The sequence below is a fragment of the Ambystoma mexicanum genome, chromosome 4p (genome assembly GCF_040938575.1).
Source record: "Ambystoma mexicanum isolate Mex_15411 chromosome 4p, UKY_AmexF1_1, whole genome shotgun sequence".
In the NCBI taxonomy this organism is placed as follows: domain Eukaryota; kingdom Metazoa; phylum Chordata; class Amphibia; order Caudata; family Ambystomatidae; genus Ambystoma; species Ambystoma mexicanum.
In genome coordinates, this window is record NC_090927.1 from 288395867 (window position 1) to 288420531 (window position 24665).

A 24665-nucleotide genomic window follows, 5' to 3' on the forward strand; every position below is an offset into this window, starting at 1 on the left:
TGGTGGAGGGTGCCCCTGGTGGCTGGGGGGTGGGGGTGGTGGGAGACATGAGTGGGGGCCTGGTGGAGGGTGCCCCTGGTGGCTGGGGGGTGGGGGTGATGGTAGACATGAGTGGGGGCCTGGTGGAGGCTGCCCCTGCACTGCTGGGGGGTGGGGGTGGTGGGAGACATGAGTGGGGGCCTGGTGGAGGCTGCCCCTGCACTGCTGGGGGGTGGGGGTGGTGGGAGACATGGGTTGGACATGAGTGGGGGCCTGGTGGAGGGTGCCCCTGGTGGCTGGGGGGTGGGGGTGGTGGGAGACATGGGTCGGGGCCTGGTGGAGGGTGCCCCTGCACTGCTGGGGGGTGGGGGTGGTGGGAGACATGAGTGGGGGCCTGGTGGAGGCTGCCCCTGGTGGCTGGGGGGTGGGGGTGGTGGGAGACATGAGTGGGGGCCTGGTGGAGGGTGCCCCTGGTGGCTGGGGGGTGGGGGTGGTGGGAGACATGAGTGGGGGCCTGGTGGAGGCTGACTCTGCACTGCTGGGGGGTGGGGGTGGTGGGAGACATGAGTGGGGGCCTGGTGGAGGGTGCCCCTGGTGGCTGGGGGGTGGGGGTGGTGGTAGACATGAGTGGGGGCCTGGTGGAGGCTGCCCCTGCACTGCTGGGGGGTGGGGGTGGTGGGAGACATGGGTGGGGGCCTGGTGGAGGGTGCCCCTGGTGGCTGGGGGGTGGGGGTGGTGGGATACATGGGTGGGGGCCTGGTGGAGGGTGCCCCTGGTGGCTGGGGGGTGGGGGTGGTGGTAGACATGAGTGGGGGCCTGGTGGAGGCTGCCCCTGCACTGCTGGGGGGTGGGGGTGGTGGGAGACATGAGTGGGGGCCTGGTGGAGGGTGCCCCTGGTGGCTGGGGGGTGGGGGTGATAGGGGACATGAGTGAGGGCCTGGTGGAGGGTGCCCCTGGTGGCTGGGGGTTGGGGGTGGTGCGAGACATGAGTGGGGGCCTGGTGGAGGGTGCCCCTGGTGGCTGGGGGGTGGGGGTGGTGGGAGACATGGGTGGGGGCCTGGTGGAGGGTGCCCCTGCACTGCTGGGGGGTGGGGGTGGTGGGAGACATGGGTGGGTGCCTGGTGGAGGGTGCCCCTGCACTGCTGGGGGGTGGGGGTGGTGGGAGACATGGGTTGGACATGAGTGGGGGCCTGGTGGAGGGTGCCCCTGGTGGCTGGGGGGTGGGGGTGGTGGGAGACATGAGTGGGGGCCTGGTGGAGGGTGCCCCTGGTGGCTGGGGGGTGGGGGTGGTGGGAGACATGGGTGGGTGCCTGGTGGAGGGTGCCCCTGCACTGCTGGGGGGTGGGGGTGGTGGGAGACATGGGTGGGGGCCTGGTGGAGGGTGCCCCTGCACTGCTGGGGGGTGGGGGTGGTGGGAGACATGAGTGGGGGCCTGGTGGAGGGTGCCCCTGGTGGCTGGGGGGTGGGGGTGGTGGGAGACATGAGTGGGGGCCTGGTGGAGGGTGCCCCTGGTGGCTGGGGGGTGGGGGTGGTGGGATACATGGGTGGGGGCCTGGTGGAGGGTGCCCCTGGTGGCTGGGGGGTGGGGGTGGTGGTAGACATGAGTGGGGGCCTGGTGGGGGCTGCCCCAGCACTGCTGGGGGGTGGGGGTGGTGGGAGACATGGGTGGGGGCCTGGTGGAGGGTGCCCCTGCACTGCTGGGGGGTGGGGGTGGTGGGAGACATGAGTGGGGGCCTGGTGGAGGGTGCCCCTGGTGGCTGGGGGGTGGGGGTGGTGCGAGACATGAGTGGGGGCCTGGTGGAGGGTGCCCCTGGTGGCTGGGGGGTGGGGGTGGTGGGAGACATGAGTGGGGGCCTGGTGGAGGCTGCCCCTGCACTGCTGGGGGGTGGGGGTGGTGGGAGACATGGGTTGGACATGAGTGGGGGCCTGGTGGAGGGTGCCCCTGGTGGCTGGGGGGTGGGGGTGGTGGGAGACATGGGTGGGGGCCTGGTGGAGGGTGCCCCTGCACTGCTGGGGGGTGGGGGTGGTGGGAGACATGAGTGGGGGCCTGGTGGAGGGTGCCCCTGGTGGCTGGGGGGTGGGGGTGGTGGGAGACATGAGTGGGGGCCTGGTGGAGGGTGCCCCTGGTGGCTGGGGGGTGGGGGTGGTGGGAGACATGGGTGGGTGCCTGGTGGAGGGTGCCCCTGCACTGCTGGGGGGTGGGGGTGGTGGGAGACATGAGTGGGGGCCTGGTGGAGGCTGCCCCTGCACTGCTGGGGGGTGGGGGTGGTGGGAGACATGAGTGGGGGCCTGGTGGAGGGTGCCCCTGGTGGCTGGGGGGTGGGGGTGGTGGGAGACATGAGTGGGGGCCTGGTGGAGGGTGCCCCTGGTGGCTGGGGGGTGGGGGTGGTGGGAGACATGGGTGGGGGCCTGGTGGAGGGTGCCCCTGCACTGCTGGGGGGTGGGGGTGGTGGGATACATGGGTGGGGGCCTGGTGGAGGGTGCCCCTGGTGGCTGGGGGGTGGGGGTGGTGGTAGACATGAGTGGGGGCCTGGTGGAGGCTGCCCCTGCACTGCTGGGGGGTGGGGGTGGAGGGAGACATGAGTGGGGGCCTGGTGGAGGGTGCCCCTGGTGGCTGGGGGGTGGGGGCGGTGGGAGACATGAGTGGGGGCCTGGTGGAGGCTGCCCCTGCACTGCTGGGGGGTGGGGGTGGTGGGAGACATGGGTGGGGGCCTGGTGGAGGCTGCCCCTGCACTGCTGGGGGGTGGGGGTGGTGGGAGACATGAGTGGGGGCCTGGTGGAGGCTGCCCCTGCACTGCTGGGGGGTGGGGGTGGTGGGAGACATGAGTGGGGGCCTGGTGGAGGGTGCCCCTGGTGGCTGGGGGGTGGGGGTGGTGGGAGACATGAGTGGGGGCCTGGTGGAGGCTGACCCTGCACTGCTGGGGGGGGGGGGTGGTTGGAGACATGAGTGGGGGCCTGGTGGAGGGTGCCCCTGGTGGCTGGGGGGTGGGGGTGGTGGGATACATGGGTGGGGGCCTGGTGGAGGGTGCCCCTGGTGGCTGGGGTGTGGGGGTGGTGGGAGACATGAGTGGGGGCCTGGTGGAGGGTGCCCCTGGTGGCTGGGGGGTGGGGGTGGTGGAGACATGGGTGGGTGCCTGGTGGAGGGTGCCCCTGCACTGCTGGGGGGTGGGGGTGGTGGGAGACATGAGTGGGGGCCTCGTGGAGGCTGCCCCTGCACTGCTGGGGGGTGGGGGTGGTGGGAGACATGAGTGGGGGCCTTGTGGAGGGTGCCCCTGGTGGCTGGGGGGTGGGGGTGGTGGTAGACATGAGTGGGGGCCTGGTGGAGGCTGCCCCTGCACTGCTGGGGGGTGGGGGTGGTGGGAGACATGGGTGGGGGCCTGGTGGAGGGTGCCCCTGGTGGCTGGGGGGTGGGGGTGGTGGTAGACATGAGTGGGGGCCTGGTGGAGGCTGCCCCTGCACTGCTGGGGGGTGGGGGTGGTGGGAGACATGAGTGGGGGCCTGGTGGAGGGTGCCCCTGGTGGCTGGGGGGTGGGGGTGGTGGTAGACATGAGTGGGGGCCTGGTGGAGGCTGCCCCTGCACTGCTGGGGGGTGGGGGTGGTGGGAGACATGGGTGGGGGCCTGGTGGAGGGTGCCCCTGGTGGCTGGGGGGTGGGGGTGGTGGGATACATGGGTGGGGGCCTGGTGGAGGGTGCCCCTGGTGGCTGGGGGGTGGGGGTGGTGGTAGACATGAGTGGGGGCCTGGTGGAGGCTGCCCCTGCACTGCTGGGGGGTGGGGTGGTGGGAGACATGAGTGGGGTCCTGGTGGAGGGTGCCCCTGGTGGCTGGGGGGTGGGGGTGGTGGGAGACATGAGTGGGGGCCTGGTGGAGGCTGACCCTGCACTGCTGGGGGGTGGGGGTGGTGGGAGACATGAGTGGGGGCCTGGTGGAGGGTGCCCCTGGTGGCTGGGGGGTGGGGGTGGTGGGATACATGGGTGGGGGCCTGGTGGAGGGTTCCCCTGGTGGCTGGGTTGTGGGGGTGGTGGTAGACATGAGTGGGGGCCTGGTGGAGGCTGCCCCTGAACTGCTGGGGGGTGGGGGTGGTGGGAGACATGAGTGGGGGCCTGGTGGAGGGTGCCCCTGGTGGCTGGGGGGTGGGGGTGGTGGGAGACATGAGTGGGGGCCTGGTGGAGGCTGCCCCTGCACTGCTGGGGGGTGGGGGTGGTGGGAGACATGGGTGGGGGCCTGGTGGAGGGTGCCCCTGGTGGCTGGGGGGTGGGGGTGGTGGGATACATGGGTGGGGGCCTGGTGGAGGGTGCCCCTGGTGGCTGGGGGTTGGGGGTGGTGGTAGACATGAGTGGGGGCCTGGTGGAGGCTGCCCCTGCACTGCTGGGGGGTGGGGGTGGTGGGAGACATGAGTGGGGGCCTGGTGGAGGGTGCCCCTGGTGGCTGGGGGTGGGGGTGGTGGGAGACATGAGTGGGGGCCTGGTGGAGGCTGACCCTGCACTGCTGGGGGGTGGGGGTGGTGGGGGACATGAGTGGGGGCCTGGTGGAGGGTGCCCCTGGTGGCTGGGGGGTGGGGGTGGTGGGATACATGGGTGGGGGCCTGGTGGAGGGTGCCCCTGGTGGCTGGGGGGTGGGGGTGGTGGTAGACATGAGTGGGGCCCTGGTGGAGGCTGCCCCTGCACTGCTGGGGGGTGGGGGTGGTGGGAGACATGAGTGGGGGCCTGGTGGAGGGTGCCCCTGGTGGCTGGGGGGTGGGGGTGGTGGGAGACATGAGTGGGGGCCTGGTGGAGGCTGCCCCTGCACTGCTGGGGGGTGGGGGTGGTGGGAGACATGGGTGGGGGCCTGGTGGAGGCTGCCCCTGCACTCCTGGGGGGTGGGGGTGGTGGGAGACATGAGTGGGGGCCTGGTGGAGGCTGCCCCTGCACTGCTGGGGGGTGGGGGTGGTGGGAGACATGAGTGGGGGCCTGGTGGAGGGTGCCCCTGGTGGCTGAGGGGTGGGGGTGGTGGGAGACATGAGTGGGGGCCTGGTGGAGGCTGACCCTGCACTGCTGGGCGGTGAGGGTGGTGGGAGACATGAGTGGGGGCCTGGTGGAGGGTGCCCCTGGTGGCTGGGGGGTGGGGGTTGTGGTAGACATGAGTGGGGGCCTGGTGGAGGCTGCCCCTGCACTGCTGGGGGGTGGGGGTGGTGGGAGACATGGGTGGGTGCCTGGTGGAGGGTGCCCCTGGTGGCTGGGGGGTGGGGGTGGTGGGATACATGGGTGGGGGCCTGGTGGAGGGTGCCCCTGGTGGCTGGGGGGTGGGGGTGGTGGTAGACATGAGTGGGGGCCTGGTGGAGGCTGCCCCTGCACTGCTGGGGGGTGGGGGTGGTGGGAGACATGAGTGGGGGCCTGGTGGAGGGTGCCCCTGGTGGCGGGGGGGGTGGGGGTGATAGGGGACATGAGTGGGGGCCTAGTGGGGGCTGCCCTTGCACTGCTGGGGGGTGGGGGTGGTGGGAGACATGGGTGGGGGCCTGGTGGAGGCTGCCCCTGCACTGCTGGGGGGTGGGGGTGGTGGGAGACATGAGTGGGGGCCTGGTGGAGGCTGCCCCTGCACTGCTGGGGGGTGGGGGTGGTGGGAGACATGAGTGGGGGCCTGGTGGAGGCTGCCCCTGGTGGCTGGGGGGTGGGGGTGGTGGGAGACATGAGTGGGGGCCTGGTGGAGGCTGCCCCTGCACTGCTGGGGGGTGGGGGTGGTGGGAGACATGGGTGGGGGCCTGGTGGAGGGTGCCCCTGGTGGCTGGGGGGTGGGGGTGGTGGGATACATGGGTGGGGGCCTGGTGGAGGGTGCCCCTGGTGGCTGGGGGGTGGGGGTGGTGGTAGACATGAGTGGGGGCCTGGTGGAGGCTGCCCCTGCACTGCTGGGGGTGGGGGTGCAGGGGGACATGAGCAGGTGTGCAGGATAGTCCCCTGTTTTGTGGGCTGCCTGCAGGTGCCGTGGAGGGTGTACAGGGAACACCTGTGAGGACCCACCCAGCCTAATCGCGTGTGTAACTTCCCACGCACCCCTGTAATACACGTAACAAGCCAAATCGCGTGTGATAATTCCCGCGCACCCCTGTAATACACGTACCTGGCCAAATCGCATGTGAGAATTCCCGCGCACCCCTGTAATACACGTACCCAGCCGAATCGCGTGTACAACTTCCCGTGTACCCCTGTAATACACGTACCCAGCCAAATCGCGTGTGATAATTCCCGCGTACCCCTGTGATACACGTGCCCTGGCTAATCGCGTGTGAAACTTCACTCGTACCCCTGTAATACATACCCTGGCCAATCGCGTGTTAAACTTCCCGCGTACCCCTGTAATACACGTACCCTGGCTAATCGCATGTATTACTTCACGCGTACCCCTGATATGCACGTTACCCGCTTAGCGTTCCTTGTTTGGCAGCCCTGTAAACTGGTCCAGGGTTAGCGCAGCCCTTTGCGATGATTTTGCGATTTTGATGGCTTTTCCTTGCGCGAGGGCGTTCTTGGGGGCGTTACTGGCGCTGCTGCAGGGTCGCTGCGATACTCTGCGCCACGGCTGGTTTGGGAGCCTAAAATCCATGAATACGCTGTGCGCGGAAATCGGTTTTAGCGCACGTGCCTAGCGCAGACAATCGCACGCGGACACTCTGCGCCAGCCGCTTGCGACACTTTTCTGCGAAATTCTATGAATTACCCTGTAGATGTGGGTACCTCATGCATATAGATGTTGCTGTGTTACACTTGTTGGCATGAATCATGCAAAGACATGGGTGCGCATATTTTGAGCAATGTGATACAGTATGTGGTTGATGTGGTTTTAACTTGCTCCACCTTCCGAGGAATGATGTCATGCTCCCTATTGAGTTTTGCCGCTTTGACTGAATTGACGTGTGCAGGTGACGAGCTCTGAAAAGCATTCACTGAATAGGAGTGTACGACTAAATAGAGACGTGATTTGGAAGAGTAAATAGAGACATGGGGGCCCATTACAGTTTGCCCGGTCCAGAAGAAATGCTGGTAATTTCGGGACCGTTTTTTTTACGGGACCGGGGAAACACAAGTTTGCCGTTGGGGCAACTGATCTATCTCCAGGACTGACCTGCCAGTAGATCAGTCCCCCACTGACAAATAATGCTGCAATTACCTCCATGGAGTCCTAGGGAACTCCATGGAATGGGGAGCTACCGGTATTCCCGCCACCCGCAATAGCCCAGTAATTCCAGCATGTCGGGCAGCAGGAATGCTAATTCCGTTTGGTGATATCCTGCCGGTGAGATACCACCAAACTTGGAATGAGGATGGGCTTCCAAAATACTCTCACCAGACGTGCAGAGCGGGTCCCGCGAGGGGAAGAGGGAGCAAACAACGGGCCAACTCGTAATGGCCCGTTGTTTGCTCCCTCTACCATTCCCATTCAGCCCTATGGGGGCTGAAATGGGAATGGGGAAGGACTGTGTCCGGTTACTTGGAGGGAGGAATTACCGGACCTTCCGAACTCGGAATGGCCCGGTGAGTCCTCATTCCCAGGACCCGGACCCGACGCGATTTCGGCGGCAGCCATGCTGCCAATAGCGGCATGGTTACCGCCAAACTCGTAATGAGGGCCCAAGTGTTTTAGCGTTTCCACAGAGTTCTCTTTCTGACACAGTCTGCAGGTTGCCTCGATTGTGCTTTTTTTCTGCAGCTCATTATCTCTCCAGTTGGAAATAGATTTAGTCTGTATCTCAGAAATTGGTCCCTGTAGAATCAATTTGGGAATAATTCGAGATATTTTGGCAGCAAGTTCAATTTCCTTGCCTCCTGAAAGGGTTTCTCATACAGCTTCAGGACATATCTTTCCTCTTGTGTAGCAACCAATCCTTTGTGTACAGATGTTTTTTTTTTACTTTATCTGTGATTTCCCATGAGGTTTCATCCGATTCGCCCAGGTCAGCTATGATAGCTTGACAAATCAGTTTCCACTCTAACAGTGTAACTTTCCTGTTTTTTGTTAAGGCGTCTCTTAAGACTGCAAAACCTCCTTTCTTTGACACGTCCATACATTTTCTGTACATGGCTAACGATTTCCAAGTTACGTCTTCCAGAATATTCCCTCTATCAGGGACCAGTTGTCAGCCTGGACGGTGAATACAGTTTCTGCTCCTTACGTTAAGAATGGCAGTGCTTTCATGCGGTAAAATGAGATGAGTGGACTTAGTGAGAAACCACAAAATCTTTACATAAGGAATCTTCCTTGGCTTGCTAGATTTCTAGCTTTCGATCTCAATAGTCTAGGAATATCCCTTCTGCTTGTATTTAGGCATACACCCAAGTATGTAAATGATTTAACCTGCCGGATTTCTCTTCCATGTCTTAGCTTTATTGCAACTTTTCCCTGGTTGCGCCTCCAAATTCATAATCCTCGATTTAGTTGGATTAATTTTGAGGCTATTTGCCATCACATAGTTCTGTAAGGCTTCTAGTTACTTTTGTAGGCCCACTGGTGTCGGGTGCAACAATACCACGCCGTCGGTGTACAACAATCGTCCTATTTCAGCTCCTCCATCTGATGTTTGCAAACGCATCTTCAACGTCTGATAAAAACAAGTTGAACAACTCCAGCACCAGTGGGCAGCCTTGTTTCAGCCCTTTGTTTGTACAGATTTTCCTTAGACAACACGCCTTATCCGTCCATTCTTACTCTCATTGAGGTGCCTGAGAAAAGCTCTTGTACAACTTCTAGCGTGTTATTTGGGCATTCCCAATGTTGCAACTTCTTCCACAGTCTTTGCCGATTTACCATGTCAAAGGCCTCGGTGAGGTCTATGAAGGCCATGTACATTTTCTTCCCTTTGTTTCTCTCCACTTGATCTTTAAGAATACTGATGAGGAAGATGTTTAGAGATGTTCCTACGCCTTTGATGAACCCGGCTTGCCATTTATCCCTGTGTTAGTTTTCATGCTCCACTGTACCAGGGTCTTCAAGATGAGTGAATCAAAGACCTTGCCAACCACATCAAGCAGCGCCATAGGCTGATAGTTACTTGGGTTCAATCTTAGGCCTTTCTTAAAGATCAGGATGATCACCGCTGTTTTCCAGGAAGTTGGTATTGCTTGTTTGTCTATGATTTGATCAAATAGAGTCACTAGGAATAAGGACCATTGCACTGAGTTTTGTTTCAACATCACATTTGTCAGCCCATCGGGGCCCGGAGCTCTTGAATTATTCAACTTGTCTATCACATTCTTTACGTTCCGGTGTTAATATCTAATTGATCCCATGCACTGGTCTTTCTGGTGGATGATGTAGGTTTGAGTGCCACTGGGTCAAAATACTTTGAAAAGTAAGTTACCCACAATGTCGCTGAAATTGGGTTGGCCATCAATGCATCCTGGGGTGCGTCCAGGGTGTTGATAATAGACCACATTTCTGATGTATTTTTGGTCTTAATGCTTTGTAGCATTATTTCAGCGTCTTGTTGAGCTTTTCTTTTTTCTCCAGGTGTCCAAATCAAAGGTATGGCGGTGAGTGAAACTCGGTTTGTTTCTACTCCCTTTCTTGGCTTCAAAGGCTTTTAACAGGACCGTATAGTCCACTGCTTGGGTTATTTTTTGGTTAAATGTAAGTATTATTGCTGATTTGAGTTTTCATGTTAGGCCTGCTATTTAGTTGTTACCAATCCTCAGTCTTTTCCTACCAGGAATCAGCTCAGGGTCCATGCTATAATTGTATTCAGTGTTCTGCTTTGGAAAAACCCAGCTCAAGTTTAGGAGGTTATGATCACTCTGAACCTTCTCTTCAACTTTCATGCTCTGTCCTGCTGTCACCATGTATTGGGATACACAGATATAATCAATAATCCGGCCTCCCTTTTTCCCTTTCCATGTTTTATTACCCGGTATGTCTCCACTGATATTACCGTTTAAAATTACGATATCTCGTGATTCAACTGCAGTTCTCCATGCTTGGCCCCTTTTTCTGACTTCCGTTGTTCTCACAGGATCTTCTTCAATCTCCTGTCCTTCACTATTCCAGCATTGGGCGTTTAGGTCACCACACAGAATGAGGTGCAGATCGTTCGATTTCCCCCTCGGGCTGTCAATCTACTCAACCACCTGGTCCGGGAAGTTTTTTAGCTCCGTATTTGCTCGGTTCCAGTACAGGTTTGTGAGGGCACATGTCTTCGTCTCCCCACAAGGACCTACTGGTATTCTGCCGACCAGTGACTGTATATATGCATTGGAATTGCTCTCCTCCACAATGTCAAAATGTAAGGTGTTCTTTATTGCTATTAAAAGGCCAGACATAGGTCTTATTTCATTTTATTATATTTTAATTTTTGCAACACGCCACACGCCCGTAGGCCTCAGGGCGCATATAAGACAAAGACTAGACACACAAATAGACAGGAGTTAGGCCAGGAGAGAGAAATGATATGTAAGTTGGTTATTCTGGACTAAAGTTAAAAAGGTGGGTCTTGATGGCTTTTTTGAAGGGCAGGTAGTCCTTTATTTGGCGTATGGACACAGGAAGAGAGTTCCATGGAAGAGGGGCTTGGATGTCAAAACTTGTGCCGCCAAAACAAGCCAATTTGAATCTTGGCTGAACAAGTACAGGAGCTGCGGCAGACCAAAGATTTCTGGTGGTTGTCTTGCTCTTGATGCGGTCAGATAAATATACTGAGCTAGAAAGAAACAGAGTGAGGGCCTTGTGAGAAATACTCTGCCTAACGGGGAGACAGTGTAGATTTCTTCTGAAGGTGTAAATATGTGTGAGACGCGAGATTTTAAAGATGGTACGCACAGCATGGTTCTGTGTGACCTGAAGGGTTTGGATGTTGGCTGCGGTGGTACCAGCCAGAAGACTATTACATTATTACAGGAGTTTATTAGTGCTGTGGACAGCAGGGCACAATTTTCAGCAGTTATAAAGGGTTGAATATATTGGATGCGCTTGTTGATAAAACCACAGGATGATCGAATGTAGGATACATGGGGCTTCATAGACAGTTCGTCAACTAGAATCACACCCAGTGTTTCCACCTTTTTAGAGACTGTTATAGTATGATCAGCGGTCAAGAAGTCAGAGTAGTCTGACGTAAGCTTACTCCAGGTGTTCTTGATAGCACTGCTCATAATCTCTGTCTGTTTATTGTTAAGGGCTAATGAATTACAGGCCATCCAGTGCTGATTGACATTGTAAATGTTGTTAAGAATAGCTAAGTCCTGCTTGTATTGACCATTGAGCTGAATTACAACCTGGGTTTCATCAGCATAGTTTGTATATTGGACACCCAGGCTGTTTAATAGGTCCAGCAGCGGCCGAATGTAAATGTTAAAAGGAAGCGGCGACAGACAGCGGCTTCCTCTGGTTCCTTTTATGGCTGGGTTTATATGTACAGTATATCCATCTAGAATCGGGAGGTCTCTCAACCAAGTTTCTTATAAACAAATTACATCATACTTCCCTCTTAACAGATATTTGTTAGTAAACAGTTGAGAGAACCCCTGTGTATTCCAGTTTGCCAGAGTTATTGGGGTCTTCTTAAAGTGTTGTTGGCGTTATGGTTTGTTCATTTTCGTGGCTAGTAGCCCTGCTAGCCATTTCCAGTTCTCTTCCGATCCTTCTTCTTCTGTCATCGGGTTCCCCGCATCCCTACAAAGTACTGCCTGGGCTTCTCAACCCTTTCTTTGACTTCTTTCTAAGTCTCTGCTTGTCAACTGCGTTTTCTTGTTATCTGGTTTGTGTCTCCTGATTCGAGATGATTTCAACTTCCGGCTTTCTAGTTTTGGGCTCTCCACTTTCTGCTCCGTTATGTCGAAGCCCTTGAGCCTCATTCGCGGAGCTTCCTCTATTAACAGATGTTTGATTAGTAGACTTGATAGGTGGAGGATCACCCTATCCATTCTGTCTTCTTCTGAAAATTCGATTGTCACCATATCGTCCGTCGTTAGAAACCTGAGGGTAGGGAGATGATGGAATAGCCTGATCATATTTGCCCTATTTATGATTAAACCGTCATTTGTTGGAATCATTCTTTCCAATGCTAACCATAAAATGGGCTTGCATTGATCTCCTTTCTCTGTTTTATCATTTCTTTCTTGTAGGTTGTCTGTTCGGGCCTCCTTTTGCACTCTGGATATCTTTGGTCCATTTCTTTGTCTAGAGATTCTTAGAGGGGATATCACATATGCATCCTTGTTTTTAGGAGTAATCCTACTTTCAATTTCCAGACGATGCATTTCTGAATGTGATCTGAGTTGATCGTTATTCGCTTCTGGAGCCTTATTCCGGGTTACCAATATCTGGTTGTTTGATGGTCTTATGTGCTTACTATCATTGTTTCTCCTTGGACTTGTCACACTTTTGTTGACATCCTCGGGTCCAGCCCAGACCTTCTGCTAATCTCAAATTGTTATCATCATTCTCAGCTCTATATTATCGCACTTCCACGCACCCCTGGTTCTTGCCAGTGCGCTTCCGGCGTTTACGTCCGCTGCAAATCCTTTGTTCTGCCAACACACACAGGGGTTCCTAATTGGATGAGCTTTTTTAATTAGTTTTAAGACTGCTGGACCTGATGGTCGCTTTGCTCAACATGACTTTTGGGCCCTGACAGTCTCTGGGTCGCTGTCTGTTGTAGCTGGAGCATCCGTAGGTTCTTCCCCGCATGAGCATGTTACATCGATTTCCTCGGGCTCTGATATTGTACATGTTGATAGGTCCATCAGGTCGACTGCAGTTGTATCCTTGTTGTCTTCGATCTGGTCAGGTTTGTCAATCTCGTTTCTTATCGATTGGGTGTGTGTTGGTGTCATGATCTTCCTTGCTTTCAGTATATTTTCCGTTGTTGGTCTCGCGGGGACAGTTGGCTTTGGTAGGGTGATTTTTTTAATAAAGGCCTTGCTTCCATTCGGCCTTTGTCTTGTCAACAGAGCTTGTTTCTTGGTTTTCTTAGATTGAATTGTCATGTCCCAGGTCGCAGTTCTCCAGTTTTTTTGTTCTTCCTGTTTCTTTCGATCACCACCTGATGGTGGGGTGCTTTCCATTTGTGGGCTTTTTTTTCTGTAAGTCGTTGGTGTTTGTCTCTGTTGTTTCTTTCTCTTCAGTTGCTATATTTGTCCCGTCTGTTGTTGCATCTTGATTCTGCGTTGTACTTCTCTCCTCTCTGGGTATGTGGTTCCCCATTTGTGAGGGTTTCTTTCTGTACTCCTCTTCAGTTGCCAGTTGACCTGGGGCATCTTCATCAACTATTTCAAAGTTTGATGTAACCTATGAGATGAACATACCGCTCTCTCGGCTGACAAATAAACCAAGCTATCAAGGGATATCGTTGCCTGTCCTTTTTCTTCAGTTTGTGTCGCCATGGATGACGAAGGCTTTGATATCGGTATTGGTGATTTTTTCAATTCGACCGCCTCAAATGCTCAAGACATTCTTCTAATTTGTTTCTCTCTGATAATGGGATCCAGGATCATGTGTAGTAGTGTTGACACTTTCGCTGTGCTGGTATCTAGATCATGTTGGATTCCTGTGACAAATCCCTCTAAATAAACCATCTAGGAATGCAGCATTGTGAGAATCGTGGTTTGATCTTTTAGCTGTTTGCCCATTTGCCCATTTTCATAAATGGAGCTAGTATTGATTTCAAAGTGGAAATCACTAGGAAATCTAGTTCTCGAGCTGGCTCCACAGAATTGTCCTTTTGCAATCCTTCAGGGCTATTTCCTCCGCTTGAGTTCCTTTTGGACTACGATTGCTTTTTTCCTTCCTGTCTCCGGTTGGTTTTTCGGTGGATCATATCTCCCTCTTTTCTGGGGGCCTGGTTGATTGAATATGTGATTCCGCATTGTGGGTGGCTGGTCGGGGGTTGCTAACATCTGCCATAAAGCCCCTCGCTATATGTGCTCCCACTGTGGTTTAATTTTGGACTGTTCTAGTTTGGGTTGGGGTTCTGATGGGTGCTCAGCTGTTACTGGTCCCTGTATACGTATTGTGTTCATTGGGTCTCCCCAATGCAATGCTCTGTTCACACTCATCCCCCATCAGGGAAGTTTACAATAATAACTGGTCAGAAACTTCGCTGTCCATCATGTACAGCCCTACCAAACAGTTTTGTGTAGGGTCAATAATCCAGGTCTTTCAAACGTCTCTCTTCTGGCTCTTTGTAAAAGAAGTGTCTTTCATACAGGTAATCCTGTGGTTTTAATCCCATAGGTTTCCAAATGTTGGTTGTTGTTAGTAAACCTCTTGACTTGTGCGTTATGCCACTTGGGTGACTAGGAATCTGTAATTGTGACTTTTTTGTTGTTGATTGAATCTATGTGAGCTCCCCACACTATCCGGTTCTAACGCCTTCGATGTGGGGGCAGTTTTGGGTTTAGTTACCTGTTCCCCAGTAAAGGAGGTTTCCATACATTGGGAAGCACAACTTGTTCTCTCCACATCCCTGATGCTCTCTCCTAGCGGTCAGGCATGGCTTACCTTCTCGGGCGTGACCTGACTGCCTGTGTTGGCTGCTCTGATAATGAAAGACTCTTCATCCGTCGCTGAATCAGCCATCTCTGCTCTGGTGTTCCAAACGGCACCCACAACATTACGCTTATGATTGTAATTTACTTTACAGACTCGGGTGCTTCGAGATACGTATCGATGTCCGTCTTGTCCCCTTCTGCCCAGACTGCAACGACTGTGTCAACTCTCTGCGCACAGCTCAGCAAATGCTCTGTGTTGCGACTGTGCTTATGAGCAGTCTCCTCCTTCCATAGAATAAAGCTGGTAAAACGACTGTCTCGTTGGACTCCGTTCAATGGATCAATAGAACTGCTACTCCTGCAATGACTGCGCCACCTTGGCGCACAGCTCCACTAATGCTCCGTGTTGCGGTTGTGCTTTTGAGCAGTATCCTCCTCCTATAGAGTAAAACTGGTCAAAAGAGTCTCTTGTGGGACTCCGTTCAAAGGCTCAATAGAATTGCTACTCCTGCAAAGACTGTGCCACCTCTGTATGCAGAATTAACATGCCGTATTACCATATATACCGGCATGTTTCTGAACCGGCAAAGTACAAGTTTGCCGGTGGTGTCGAGGAATTAACTCCAACTCAGGGCTGGAGCTCATTCCAACACCCTACTGGCAAAAATATCTGGTATTACTAAATATATGGCAAATCCCCATGGAGCCCTATGGGACTCTGTGTGATGGGGATTTACCATCCTTATCGGCACTCATAATCCAGCGGTAATTCCATCAGACTGAGTGCTGGTAACGGTAATACCGTTTGCGGGTATCCTCGTGGATTTAGTGCCAGGATACCGACATATTTGTAATTAGATCCAATGGGCCTCATTACGACTGTGGCGGCCCCGGTATGAACGGTGCCGGTAAGGGACCGGCACCGTTCATACCGGGCCACCACATTACCAGTTCTGCAGTGGGTCCCGCTCTGTACGCCTGGCAAGACCAGCCTTGCAGAGCAGCACCCGCTAGCAGAATAGGATGCTAACAACAGACCCGTCATTAATGGGTCCGTTGTTAGCATCCTCCTCATTCCCATTGAGCCCTATGGGGGCTCAAATGGGAATGGGATGTACCGGGTCCCGCGAATGGGAATTACCGGGCCTGCAAAGGTTGGAATGGCCCGGTAATTCCCAGTTTGCGGGACCCGGACCCGAGTTTGGGGGTAGCCATGGCGCTAAAAACGGCATGGCTACCTCCAAACTCGTAATGAGGCTCAATGTCTTTTAAAAGACTTGGGGCATGGAACTCTTTTTGTGTCGTCAAGTTCAAGCATCTCTGCCAATGTTATGGTAAAAGAGGTGTCCGTTGGCAGGTGTGAACTACTGGCCCTATGTAAAAAAGGTTTCAATCTAGCCAAATCAACAATATTGCATGCGCCCAGTTCAGCTCAAATATAAATTGTTGGTGCTACCAAAGGTAGACTTAACAGAGCCTTAAGGAATGTCATCTCAGGTGAAATGAGGTTTGACAAATTGCAACAACCCCTACGTTCAGCATCATTAAAGGCAGCTGAAAGGGCCATGGCACGATAGGCGGCCGTGCTTCAGAAATAGTCATTACGCAAGCTTTCTTTTGAAATCTTATCTTAAAATTGCATTTGAATTCAATGGTGATCTTACTTTTCAGTCATTGAGAGATCCATGATAAATTAGATGCTTTTCTCATTCCCAATTAATCAAAGGTGTTAACCGTCTCCAGCAGTGTGTCAATTATTATAGATAATAGCTGACATGTCTTCTAGCTGCCAAAACCATAACCTTTGTTCTTTGTATGTTTACGGTAAACTCTTTCTCTTTAGATTAAGCTAAGGATCCAGCCAAGAGTTTGTGGGATGAAAGCTTGATGGGGGTCTAGAAGCAATTCATAATAGAAGGACTGCATCATAGGCAAAGAACAAGACAAGGGCTGGCTTCCTCCTCGATTACTGGGAAATCCAGCATCAAGCCTGCAGGATATCTATTCTGCCCTTTATTGGGAATGGTCTAGATAACACCTGAGCAGTGCAATCAATATTTGTAACTATTCCCTCCTTCCCAGTGCCAATCATTAAAGCTTGTGGTTCATTGAGTCAAACGCAGATTTTTGGTCAACAATACATAGGAATAATTTACCAATATTACTTTTGACATATTTGACTGAAACATTGGTCAATTATCTCCTTCCCTGCACAAATGCTAACCTGTGAGCCAGACAAAAACCTCTTTCTCATCCTCCTAAACCTTGATATGGTTGAACAGTGCTTTACTCAAAATTAGTACCCGGCGATGGGGGTGTGGTGGCCTCCCAGCCAATGGTGAGACGGTAATCCCGCACCCTGCACCTCCTCAGGGCTGGCGTCCGTCATCTGCCCTCGCCAGGGAATGAGGTAAGTCTTCCCTCCCCACAGACCCCGCCCGCAGAATTCCCTGTCCGCCCTCCCATCCCCATATACCTTCTTTTGTGTCCATTTCGGGAATGGACACTCTGGGAACACTTGTGTCCCCAGCGCATCCGCTCCCGATCTGCGACAGGTCGTTGTGGAAAGATAGAAGGGGCTACACATAGTCCCTTCTCCCTTTCCACTGCGGCCATTGTTTTTATTTACTTTGTTTAGTGGCTGCCATGGAAAGAGAGAAGGGACTACGTGTAGTTCCGTTGCCTTTTTCCATGGCGGCCATTTTTTTGTTTACTTTTTTCTATTTTTTTTCAATGGCCACCATGGAAAGGGCAAATGGACTTCGTTTTCCCTTCCCCAGAGGCCGTTTGTTTACATTTTCGGAGAATTTCGGAAAAGTAAAAAAAATGCTTTTAGTACCCCGGTCTTATGGGCCGGGGTACCAATAGCAATATGCCCTTCGCAGGGAGGGGCATTATGACTTCAGGGAATGCCCTTGGGACTTCGTTACTGCCCTTGCTTCGCTCTGACCTATAACTATGGGCCCCTGGCCATTACCTGAAGTGGTAATCCTCCCCTGCTTGGGGCCTATTGCTTAGTTAGCATCCGGCGTGGGTCTATTTTATGCTCACAAACGAACCCATTGGTTCGTCAGCGTGCCTTACCTAGCAGTAAGGCTACTCATGTTTTCGCATGACCTTCGCGCTGCTTGTTTTTTTTACTCAGCCCACCATGGAAAAGGAGAAGGACTACGCATAGTCCCTTCTCTCTGTTCCATGCCGGCCATTTTTTGTGTTTACGATATGTGGGACAAACAATGCAGAGTATCAACACACGGACATCAGAACATCTGTCTAGAATCCGATGCAAGAACCTGTCCGCACATCTAGTGGAACACTATCTGGAAGCCCGCCGCACACCAGATGATTTGGTTTTGTGGGTTCTGGAAAGAGTGAAGGCTGGTCCTAATGTTCAGAGACACCTGCTAGACCTGGAATGTAGATGAATCTAAAGATTTAATACATTCATTCATGGCCTGAATGAACAGTTCCTACCCCCTCCAACATAATTTGATAATCCTTGTGTATCAAGATGCACTAGATGTGGTCCACCTCCCTCTACACCTGCACTGTGCCACAACTCTCTCCTAAGCTTGTGCTTTTACGTGGCCCTAATGTTTATTTACGTGTTTCACCCTCCTGCCAGAGGCGATATATATATATATATATATATATATATATATATATATATATATATGAAATTGAAAGGTAAACACAGACCGCGAGGTCGAGTTCCTTTAGAAGTTGCACTCCCTTTAGTAAACGAAATCCATCAGTGTTCAGCAACAAGTGCACGCTGAAAAATAAATCACTGCACTGCCAAAAGTTTGTTTTTTAAAAAGTTATACGTTTTAATTAAAAAAATAGTATGCAGTAGAAAAACAGCTTCCCAGTAGCAAAGGGAAGGCTACCTGACACATTTCGCCACACTCCTGTGGCTTGTTCACAGTAGCTCCACCCTGTTGTGGGAGCTCTTTTAACCCATGGCATACCACATGAACATAGAAAAGGTGACTAACAAAGATGACGTTTTTGCATTCGGCCATCTTGTACAATGCAAAATGCAATTCGAAAACCAAGTCTGCATGTAGACAATATTACTCAAAACCTGACAAATTATACATTTTTCCAGATAGTCCCTGTATAAATATACATTCCATCTTAATCTCAAAAATAATTCGGAAAATCTTATCAAGGTTTGGTACACCTAGTCAGATTCGAGCACTCAACATTAAATAAGCATCATAGTGACGTTGTTAATAAAACACATACAGGTATGGTATAGTGTTTCAAGCTCTTTTACAAAAAGCTGCATAACAGAAAAATTTGTTATACAGAATAATGGTGTGGCATTATGTAGGTTCATATGCATAAAAGACAATTTATAATTAAAGTGCAAGTGCATGGCAGCTTTTTAGTATTAAAGTGCAAGTGCATACTGCAATCTTTTAGCAGCATACTTCGATGACCAGAATTTGTCTTGTAACCATCAATTAAAGTGCAAGTGCTTTACTTAAAATCAATACTCCTACATAGCACAACATACTCTTAATTCATAAATGCTCGGAAGACCTTGTATGCCTGGAGTCTAATCTATTTAACAGTCATGTATGAGGAGGTATTGTGTATCACAAAAAGATGCACCTCTATTTGATATTTCATTATAAACTATGTTCATGGGCGACATGTGAAAAAACATTAATAAAGTTAAAAAATCTACCCACAAAAAACCTAAGGGGAAGAGAGGCATCTGAACGCAAAAAAGGCATAGGAACATGTTCAGGAAACTAAAGCATGAATACAATATTCAAGAGGAGGAAACCACTATAGCACTGACCGAGAGAAATACACAAAATAAAAACAAATAGTCCATGGCCTGTTAGCGTTAGGCTACTTGAACAATATTGTGTACAACTGAAAAGGGAAAGACTAATTAGCACATTTCAGGTTCCCAAGAAAGTGTACAGTTCTTCATCCACATTGTGACCCATCGGGGTTTTGCTCTCGACGTCTATAATATGTCTGGTATCCTCTTGTCGTAGCAGTTTCTCATTATCGCCCCCTCTTGGACCGCAAGTAACTTTATAGACACCAAAAAACCTCTGAGTCCTTGGATCTCCATTGTGGCACTCTGTAAAATGTTTGGCCATGGGATAAGTGTGATCTTTATTGACAATAGCTCGGATATGTTGCAAAATACGTATTTTTAATTTGCACTTAGTGCTGCCAACATACCATTTGGAGCATGGACATTTCAGAACATATACTACCAGTTCCGACTCACAGGTGATTCTACTGGATATTTGTATTTCAGTCCGGAGGATTGGATGAGTATAGCTTCTACAATTGAACGCATATTTGCATGCTTTGCATTTGCAGCACTTAGAGAAGCCTTTTTGTCCCCCTGTGAGCCAATTAGTTCCTGAGGATACATCTTCGAAGGCCATATAACTTTGAACCACCAGATCTTTGATGGCCAGACTTTTCCGGAAAGTAATATCTGGCCGTGCATTTAGCATACTTCCGAGATCTTTATCCACCTTAAGGACTTTCCAATACTTGGTGATTATATTTCTTATGATAGTAGAGTGGCTACCGAAGGTCAGTATTAACCTGGTAGTATCTTTGTCTGTAGAGGTCCGAAGATCAGTTTGTGATGTTGTCAAGAGGGTTTGTCGATTCATATCTCTGACCTTTAGGTAAGATCTTTCAATTACCTGTTTGGGATATCGCTGTTTGAGGAAATTATGAGCTGTAATTTTACTTGCTGTATCATAGTCTTTCACATCACTGCAGTTTCTTCTAATTCGAATGAACTCTCCATATGGGATGCTCCATAAAAAACATTAAGGGTGTGCACTGTTTGCATGCAATGGAATATTAGCTCCAGTTGTCTTCCGATGCAATTCACACCCAATTTTATGATCCTTAATTTTTACCTTCACATCCAAAAAGATGATAGATTGTTCACTATGTTGTTCAGTGAACTGTAGATTAATTTCATTAACATTGAGGAATTCAACAAACGCTTTCCAAGTTTGAGCTGTACCATTCCATACAATGAATAGGTCGTCTATGTAGCGTAGCCACAAAATGATTTTATATATGATATATATATATATATATATATATGGGGGAACGCTCAATCCCCTAGCTATGGCCCGGAGAGACCAGTTCACACTAGCTTCAACCATCCGTTCTCCCACCTATCGATTGCCCCTGAATGACTCTAGAGCTGCCTTTGCAAGCCACTAGTTTGAATGTGACTTTAGGATGGTTCATGCAACACCATTTAGTAGTTTTAGGAATTGTTCCGTGAAGCGGTTTACTTTAATCTTTCACCCTCATGCCAGGGGGTAAATATAGAGGGGTCCGCTTAGCCCATTAGCTACAGCTCAGAGAGACCAGTTTGCACTTACTCGAGCTACCTACCCTCCCACAGACAGATAGCCCACGCATGACCCAAGCGCTGCTCCTGCAGCCATTAGTTTATATGCAACCCCAGGAGTGTCCATGCAGACACCTTTTGCTGCCTCAGGATTTGCAATATGTAGCCACTAACTATCTGGTACAGTATCTGGCTGGTGTGCACACTTTCAATTGGTTCCTAGCAGCACACACTCCACCAGACTGCCTTGGTAGTTGTCTATTGGTCCATCTGGGTCACACCCAACCTCAGGGGAGCCAAGCATTTTTCATTGCCCGGCAATGCGGGTTCCACTACGGTTCTCCATGTCAACCCTCGTGCCATGCCTCTTTTCCAATAGCCGCGCCTCAGCTTTGCAGCATTTCAACTTGTTCATACTCCACAGCAATCGTATGGGTTTTTCTGCCGCTCAGGGAGTGAAATCTGGAACGCCGCCTGTTTGAATCTGACACAACGGCATTTTGCTTTATGGCGCAAGAGAAATCTCTGTGGACACCAGCACAGGAGATTGGCTACAGTTACATGCACGCCAACAACAAGGTATGTGCGGCATGTCCCTCATTATGCTCCTCCTTTTGCTTTGCGTCCCAGTAAGGCTAGCAAATATTAACCTGCGTTTAACATTCAGTGACACAGCCTTTCCCTTCTTTTTCATTAGCTCGCACAGCCTTCACTACACAACCCTGCGGACTGCATGATTCTGTCTGGAACTTAAATAAATTATACTCCAACACGACGCCGAACAAATTTAGGTAAGATCTGATTGCCCTGATTTACCTTATCAGCTCATATGGGACACTCAGGGCCCGCCAGCTGAGTTATTCAGGTTTTGCTCCTTTTATCCCCCTTCTAGTACGGCTCCAGTATATGCTAGCAACTTAGTACCTACATAGGAGCCGCCAACCAATCTCTTGGCCCACCATACTTACCTGCATCCTGCGGCAACGGCGGAGCTCCTCTGAGGTCCAGCATTGAAGAAATGGAGTTTCAGAGTCCTATGGTAAGCGGTTACCCTGGCAGTTTCTGGTTTCTGCCAGGCATATTTTGTACAGTTCTCAATTGTGATTAATGCCCCAGATTGCTGCCAAACGCATACAGCCCATATTTATACTCATTTGTAAACATATCCAACAGGGTCTGCCAGCCATGCCCTGACGAAGGTGGCTCCAACAACCTACTTGCCACCGAAACGCGATTCGACTTGGGGTGCATCCAGTGGTCCACCTAATTGACCAACACTCCCATCACTGGACATTAGTCCCTTCCTCTCTCCCACCCCCTGTCGTGTAGGCAGACCCCCTTGGTGTTCACTACCAAGACTGATAGAACAACCTTCAACCACAGTAAAAGAAGCAAGTGCATTGTCCAAAACTAACAGAAGCTCTCCAGCCTTCTTTTCAAATATGACTACAGGAATGATCATTATTTAATGTGATTGACTATTGCCTCTGCACAGTTGTGACTGATTATCACCACTGTCTTTTTGCGCTTGAACAGGCAGTATCCACTGATTTAATTGTTTAGTCAGATACAATCACTGTATTTTTTTGGCAGGATTTAGGACACTGACTCCTAAACGAGGGTATTGTTTGAATAATACAATATAAATTCCGTCTTTTGAATTGTCTTAGGTTTACCAATAATTGGATGTCATTGTAAATCCTCTTATCTGTCTCTCTTACTTTTTGCATTCTTCCCTAACAGGTGTGGTCTTGCACACTATTAGCACGGGGTCTTCTTAATCAACCACAATCTATTATTACTCTGCTTTGTCTCTTTCATGACTGTAGTGTACTTTCAATACCATAGTAGCATAACTACTGTATAAGGTATCGACACAGTATTGAAGATTTCACTTTGCTTTAAGCACAACAATGTACAATACATGTGTTTTTACTCTATGTTGAAATATCAGTAGAACAAGCTTCACGTTTTATGAATACATTGGAGCGGTCTGCATGTTCCTTTGGATGCAATTATTTACCTTTCTCTGCTGGAATCATTGCTCTATTACTTGCTGATACACGAAGGGTTTGAATCAATAACCATACCGATATCAACTAGCAGCAGCCCTTTTCTTTGTTTGCACCAAGATACAGGTGCATTTTTAAATCAGTTCCCCATCCTCGCAAGACTTCCACCGGTAGATTCCACGTGCCTTTGTTATGGAAAATAAATGTACCCTTCTACACAGTCCATCCCCGATCCTTGTTCCATAAAATGCAGTCATCCCATTGTATTCTGTGGGCAACAGAGCGATATCGAAACTATGAAGCCAGGGGCACTTCCCTCTATTGGAGGGTGGTATGTTGGCTTCAGATTGAGACCTAATACTGCCAGGCCTCTGTCACAGAAACATGGCGAGGGTAACGTGCAATGTTTGCACCAGAGCAACAATTAATTGACCACGATTTACAGAGCGTGTTTCAATGGGATGTTTCCATTGAAAAACTCGTTTGTAAATAATGCCCGGGCCTAATTCAGAGAAGCATTTTATAATGGCACCATCCCATTGGAAAACGCCCTGTGAATAAGGCCCAATTTGCACTGGAGCCAGATTGCACAGTGGCAAACAACTGCACCCTCCTGGTGCAAATTGTGTGTGACACAGGACTTTACGTTTACACTCGACTGAGCTAATAATGCGCTTGTCTAGCAAAGTTGCTAGGTCAACAGTCTCCAAGATGACGCAATGGAAAAAGTGGTACTTTTGGGTTTTCAACTCCATTATCGTTGATGGCTTTATATATGAGAATGCATGGCGCGCTAACTAGATCCATGAGAAATGTAGAGCAGGACACATCGCCTTTCCATGATCTCGTATTATTTGAACTCTATAACACCACTGGTAATTTAGTTTACAGATTGTAATCGACTACAGCAGGACAGAAGAGGGAAATAGTTGTTTCAGTCAGCACCGATTTCCTTGGCACCGAGCACCTGCCATTATCTCAATTTACAGAATGAAACACATTGAATTACATCCATTTACATAATTGTGTCATCATTACAAAAAAATCAATAATGCAAAAAAGAACCCGAGTTTGAATCTGGTAAAAAACTTGTTCACTTTTCTTTAGGTTTGAAGGCCTGGTCAAAGGGTTTCGATTTTTCTAAATTGTCTCCTTGTCTTTCAGCAGCGAAATCAACCGGGGTTAATTAGAACATCAAAAATGTGTCGGCGCTAATATCCTGGGGAGACTCTGGACGGATTGATAAGAGTAATGATGCCGCTAGCAATCAATGGCATTCCCAGCAGTTGGGAACGCATAAGGTACGAATTGGGCGATTGTTCAAGCTCTTGGCCTATTCATCAGCTCAGTGTACTAGTATCTACGAGGCTGGGCACCCTTTCTACTTTCTCATTGAGTTGTGTTTAGTTTTGATTGTCGCAATGTATGATACTGTTTAACCTTCAAAGACAATGATGTCTTGGTTTTTACTAAACCTAGTGTGTTGTTTGTGGGCGAAAATCGAACATGTGTGTCTTGTTGGGCTTCATTATGAATTTGCCGATGCGGTATAAAAGTGGCGTTAAATCCGGTACCAACACTTTTCTGGCAGTAATGGTTTACTGCCACTCAGGGGAGTTGCCAGGTCTGGAAAAGACCCGGGGCTAAGCTGATGTCGGAACTGTTGGGACTGGGGGCTAGCTAGTCTTTTGGTTGTAGCTCCTGAGATTCTATCCGGGGCTACAACCAATAGATCAGGGGCTTTAGCCCCCTTATCCCCCCCTAGCAACGCCCCTGATTTTACCGTTCCTAAAAACGGTAAGAAAGGAGGTAATGTGGAGGAGAACCTCCAGCTGGAGGATCCCCCGGACCCACTTTGC